The 6,775-nt window shown below is 32.8% G+C and overlaps 1 non-coding gene across 1 annotated transcript; it reads left to right on the forward strand.

Moving 5' to 3' along the window:
- The first annotated feature begins 5,816 nt into the window (after positions 1 to 5,816).
- On the forward strand, positions 5,817 to 5,911 carry TRNAI-UAU (transfer RNA isoleucine (anticodon UAU)). The gene is made up of 2 exons: positions 5,817 to 5,854; positions 5,876 to 5,911. It is a non-coding gene; the product is annotated as a tRNA-Ile (tRNA).
- Positions 5,912 to 6,775: the final 864 nt, after the last annotated feature.

Consider the following 6,775-nt stretch of genomic DNA (forward strand, 5'->3'; position numbering starts at 1 on the left):
ACAACATTTTCAAGAATGGAATTCCCTTTAATAAAAATATCATTTGATTATCTAATAAGTATCCAAGGGCCTCTACAACATGAATATATAAGAAAGGTGCTATTGGACATCCTTTCTTGATTGATCATTGTAAGGGGAATGAATCAAAAAGAGAATGATTGATGACTAATTGGGCATTGACATCATTGAAGAGCATTTTAATCTATGAACAAAGCTTCAATCCAAACCCAAAATATTGAAGCATCTCGAGGATGAACCTTTATCATGTATGCTATCATATGCCTTTTCAAAGTCCAACTTTGACTAGAAATGTGTTTTATCTTGATTGGTGAGCCCATTCACTAGTTTCCCATGCCAACATTAAATTATCAAGGATAAATCCTCCTCCAAAAAATATTGTTTGTTCAAGCCTAACAATCTCTTTCAATATAAGTTTTATCCTAATAGCAAGAGCTTTAGCTATAATTCTATATGAGGTATTCAAATGAGTAATAGGCCTCCAACCAAATATAAAATATTCATTTTACCATTTGGGAATCATCTTAATTAGGCCTTTATTGATAGTAGGACCTAATTAAAAAAAATTCTACAACTTCCTAATAAAGAAGGTAAAAGTCTTCTTTGATATGTGGCAACATGTTTTGATAAAACTAAATTGAGAGCCCATGAAAAACAAGGATTTTATTAGGGGGCATATAAATAATAGCTAATTCCAAGTCTTCAATAGAAAGCTCATGATCTAAGAATCGACTATATTCAGGATCCACCTTCATAGGAATGTGATCTTTCAAGATATCTTCTAATATTAATTGTGGATGTTGTCAACAAACATCTTCTCTAAAACACATTCTAATAATACTACTAGAACATGGATTTAATCTCTTTTGGATTGGAATAAAGAATTTCATTTTCATCATGAATAACACTTAAAACTCTTTCCTAAGCTTGTAGTTTAAATAATTTAAAAAATAATTGGAGTCTATATTACCTTTGTTGCATCAATGAAGTATAGCTCTAGTTTTATCCCCTTGACCCTTGTATATATCAAACTTATGAAGCTAAGCCTCAGTAGAAGAAACAAAAGCTTGTAAACAACTATCATGTGTACTAGACATAAGTAATTTGCTAGTATGTTCTATCTTCTCTTGCATATATTTTACCTTGCATTTTCTTTTACAAGAAATTATTTTACGAGAGGAGTGTAGGAACTTTATGCATTGAGAGACAACATAATGCAACTAGTCTCTGTAAGACTCTTCCTCCCTGGTTTTGGGGATGAAGTTCAAAATACCAATAAAGGTAGCGATACAAAAAGGATTCTTAAGTGCGGAGTGTTTAGCTTATAAGATGGTTCATTTTGCAGTTGTCATAAGACATGAACAAAGAACACAGGATGGGAAGGTGGTCTGATAGTGTACCAAAATAGTCAACATTAACATAAGTACCACTAGAATCTTGCACCAACTATAGGTTGGGAGAGACATAGAACTGATCAATCTTAATAAATTTCCTATCCTCTCCAAATATTCAATTAGACCAAGTGAACTAATTATGAGTATGGGAAAAAAATTGGTTATGGATTGGATCTACAAATCCAATTTTATTTCTATAATTCAACAATTTGTCAAATTCTTCACAACTTAGTTTTATATGGCTATTCCAACTGTTATCTATCGATTATTTTACCACATTAAAATCCCCTTCTACCACCCAATTTGGATTAGGTAATTTTTTAGCCATCTAGTCCCATAAAAGACACCTCACTTTTGCATTGATAAAAGTGAGGGCCCATACATAGCTGTGTGAAGGGTCTTCCTCTTTGTGAATGATAGATTTATAAATCCATGAAGATAGTCCAATAACAATGTTGTCTTAACCATCTCTTAAGGATGTATAGAGAAATGTGACATCTCTTCATATATTACAAAGAGAAAACTCAAGATGAGAATAGTTAAGTTTGACTTTGTGAAGATACACAACATCAATTTTCCAGTTTCTAATAGTCTCCTTAATACCATATTTGTGGTGAGGTAAAGACTTCCCCCTTAAATTTTGTGATAAAAAAATTCAATTCATGGCTAAGAGGATTGATTTTCTTCCTATGTCAAAACATCAAAATAGTTGGCAAGAGTAATTGATTGGTTACTAGAACAAGTCTCTTTAGTAATAGATGAGGAGGATCTTGATTTATGTCTCATAGAGGGAGGACAAGACAAGGAAGTATGATCAAGAGACCTTGTAAGGGAATAAATAGCAAGAGAACTCGTAGGGGGGCAAGGTTCTAACAATGGAAGGCTTTGAGGAGTTCCACATCTATTATGAATTGTAGCTTGTATACAAGGCTCTTTTATTTTTCTTGTATCTTACCAATTTTAGGTTTTAGGTAGATCTAGAGTAAATACAAATTACCAATTATACATAGATACAAAAAAGATGAAAAAAAATGCATAACACAAATAACACAAAGATTTAACATGGTTCACCCAAGATGGGCTACATCCACAAAACATAGTCGTCCACTCTTATCTTATTATCCAGTAAATTAGTACAACTAAATTACAATGCCTTTTTACATTCCATCCACTTATAACAAGAAATTTTAGGGCAACACTCAAAGTCAGTTATTTTTAGGGTTTTTTCAATGTTAATTTTTTTCTCAAAAAAATGACAAAAAAATTTCTTTGGGGGCTACGTCCTAAATCCTCACTTTCACGAGGGTTGTGCCCTTGAACTCTTGTTCTCGGGGGCTTCTCCCCTAAACCCCCACTTAGGGCCCATCCTGACCCCGAGCCTTGGTGAAGATATAGTACAAGTGTACATTTTTTGCATGAATAGTTGCACATATCAATATCCAACAATCAAACATGAATGTGTCTTCATATGATGGGGAAAACAACTTAGAGATCTCAACATTTCTATTTTGGTCATCTAAAGAGGAATTGATAGGTTTTTGTATGGTTATGGGGACTTCAAAGATAGATCGAGGTTGGGATGCAATCTGAAGCATTTGTGGGTTGTTTTTGGTAGGAAGTTGAGGTTGAACCACCAATTTTATTTGTTTTCTTAAGTAAACCAAGGGTTGGGAAAAATTGAACCCAAGATCAATGAGTTTAATTTTTTTTAGAAGTTGATTGTTTAGATCCATTTTAATGCAAACTCTAGGATGTACCCTCAAGCTAGAAAATGTATTTTTTTTATTCATGCACCAAATAACTCTTCCTAGTTGAGAGACTATCTCTTTGAGATAAGGCCTGAAGGAAATGTCTAAAAACAAAAGATCAACCCACATCAAGTAGCAAGATTTAGATGGTCCTTCAGGGTGAAAGTCCAGGCTCTAAGCCTACAAGTAGTAAATTTGGTTGCAAACAACCTAGGTCCCATATTGTAGCACAACCTAGGCATGTTCAACAAAATTTGAAATTGTAGGATATGCAACCCTTTCGTAGCCCTCTCATGGCTTCTATATCCCTTCCCCTATTCTCCTAGTTCAATTTAGTCCATTTGTAAAAATTAGTTTTAGATGGTATTCCACTAGGGAAAAACATAATTATAGAATGGTGTTGACAATCCTCAATGAAATCAATCACTTCATCGAGTAACATAAATTCTAAGGTTTTGCCTCCACCATTGTTGTTTGTTGATTCCATCATTTGGTCCATTTGTTTATCATTCTTTTCTTTATTTGCATTTGTGACACATGGTGTGGAAACCACGTTCTTCTCTCCATGATTTGAGTCTTCAACACTTCTCCCTTCTAATTCTTGTCCATTCTACCAAATGTAGGAATATTTATGTTTCTTTGGCAAGAGTTTCCTCCCAACTGTTGTGATTCTTCCTTTGTGATACTTCATTTAGGCCACACAATCTTACTTCATGATACTTCTCTTAGGCCATGCTTTCCTTCTTGCATAAATAATTTGGTCTTGGATATTGGATATATATAACAATATTAACACTCTTATGCATTTGAAGGTTTCTGCACTTAAATATAAAAGGGATAATAATTTACATTTTAAGGTAAGAAATTAAATGTATGGGATGGAGTTGTATTTGTTGGGATGAATTTAATCAACAAGATAGGATGAGGTCATGTGCACATGATTGTTGGTTTGAATTTTGAATGTATTTACATATTGGCATGCATCGTACAATGTATATACTATACAAAGAGGACGTTATTTTTCATGAAGAGCTACATACCCAATTTTCATTCTATCACACGATGTATGTAACTACTGTAAGTTTGTTCAACATGTCTAGTAAGAACTTATATATATCTATTATTATTTAATGTTGTATATATGTGTAAAATTTGATGTTATATTTATATATTTGTAAGAAATCTTATTTTGACAAGATGTTTTTTTTTAACATTTTTTATTCAACATTGTATTAACAAAAAAAAGTATAATATTAAGAAAGTAGGTTGACAAAAATGTACACTTATAAATTCATTTTAAATAATTAAGGGCTTATATTTGAAACAAATCTATGTTGTTATGTCTATGTCAAGGTATAGGCGAACGAAGATCTTGCCATTGACTTTCTTTGAAACATTACCAAGGGTAGAATCATTAATTGACTCTAAGTTAGTGAGAGTAATAGTACCTTCTTCATTCTCTTTGAGAGGATTTTGAGTGTGAATTGAAGAGATGGTGATCAACAAATGAGAGAACTTGTAGATGCTTGACCAACTAGAGTCTCACCTAGGAGATAGTAAGTATGACGGATGAGGCCATCCTCCACAAGAAGTAGAGTCCTTGGGATACTAAGCCATAGAACCACAAGAGTGAAATACACAATCTCCATTATTGTCCTACCTAGAAGACTAAATATATATCCATTGCAACAACCACAAGAGGATGTGGCAAAAGGAACCCGAGCAAAAATGTAAGGGAAACTGCTCCAATGTTTGAGAATTTTGGATATTTGTACCTATCACTAAATGATATAGTCTTGTGTGAAGTTAGACTTATTTTTTAATTTTTATTTATATTATATACACACATTTCTAGGCATTTAGCCCTCATCTTCCCTAACTATGCTCATGTTTGAAAATATTTATGTATTACGGAAATTTATTACATTTAACTATATATCCACTTTGATATAGCAATTATCCCCCTAGATCCAAATATCTTCCCCCTTGAGGTCATCTCAATCATTGCATGGTTTACCTTGCACTCAATAACTTTGTCCAAACCTTCTTAAAATCAAAACTCATTTTTTTTGTTGACTAGTTCCTTTCGTTTTCCCACCTTGATATGACTAAGTATATTGTTTAGAATTTGATGTTACATGTTGGTATTTTAAGACACTCATTAACGGTTATTTAGCATACATATACATCATTGAATTATCTCTCATTTGAGAACATTGAAGAAGGAAACAATAATTAAACATTTAGATTTAGTATATTTAAATGAGTAACAAATATGTATATATCATTTTAGGATCCTTATTGATTGTCTTAAATCTCGTACATAAATTTCCAAAAGTTGAGATAGGAGAATACATATTCTAGTGTTGATTTGGTTATTAAGGAACTAAGAGCATTACACTTCAGCAAAATTATCATTGGCTCCTCGAGAATTATAGATAAGGATAAAATATTTACAGGTGATTTTTGTTATAGAGTAAAAAAAAATAGAGACATTCCTTTTGTATTGATGGACAAACTTTCGTGAATTCCTTGAAGGAGGTTGTGTCTTCTCTCATAAAATATAAAACACTAATGGAAACATATTTAAATCTATGGGTTTAACTGTGAATGTATATATAACAGATATATAATAACAAAAAATTTGGCCAGAATTGGTCCCGTAGCTCAGTTGGTTAGAGCGTTGGTCTTATGACGAACACCTTTAAATGAGGTAGCCGAAGGTCGCGGGTTCGAGCCCCGCCGGGACCATATTGTTATATATTTGAGCACCTATGAATTTAATCAAATTCAAAAAATACTATTTCATTGCATAACCTGTGTTTCTTCTGATTATGGGGAGATGCCTCAAGTAGAAAAAAATAACTTTTATTCTTCATTGCATGACTGTATCTTCTGGTTTTGAGGAGGATTACTTCAGCTGGAATTTCCGTTTGGTGTTAATGGTTGCTCCGTCCACTCATAAGAAAATCTTCAATCACAAAATCCCTAACTTACGCAATCATGAATACCGTCACACAGGGTTCCTTAGGCCACATCATGGAAGATTATTCTTTAGAATAAGAATAAGCCACTGGAAGTTTATACTTTATTCAGACAATATGGACTTGGATGGTGTCTCTATTTGTTCTTACTAAAGTGACCACTAGCAAGGGCTAGGAGTGGAATGAATATATCATAGGGGTGTCCAAGAGTGGAGTGAATATATCATAGGGGTGTCTAGGAATTTTGATGGGGTAAGAGTCTTTATCTATTGTTTTTATTGTTCTTCTGTTTCGAAACAGTTGAGTTGATTATATAGATTTGGCATTTTTATTTCTATATAATGGATTATAACAAGACAAGTTAATATATAATGGATTATAACAAGACAAGTTAATATTCAGCTAAATCAGAAGTTGTCTTTTAACTAAGCACCCACATGCAAAGGATTTACATTTGTCAAAGTCATTAAAACTTTATCTGAACGCACCTCTAAGTTTAAACATTAGTGAATGACATTTTTATATTATACCATTGTCCTCAACACTTAGGCTCAACTAATAGAACTACAACCTTTTGACATTTATATATATAAGCACTGTGCTCTATGCCAACATTCTCATAGCTTGTGCA

This window comes from Cryptomeria japonica, chromosome 11 (assembly GCF_030272615.1).
Source record: "Cryptomeria japonica chromosome 11, Sugi_1.0, whole genome shotgun sequence".
In the NCBI taxonomy this organism is placed as follows: Eukaryota; Viridiplantae; Streptophyta; class Pinopsida; order Cupressales; family Cupressaceae; genus Cryptomeria; species Cryptomeria japonica.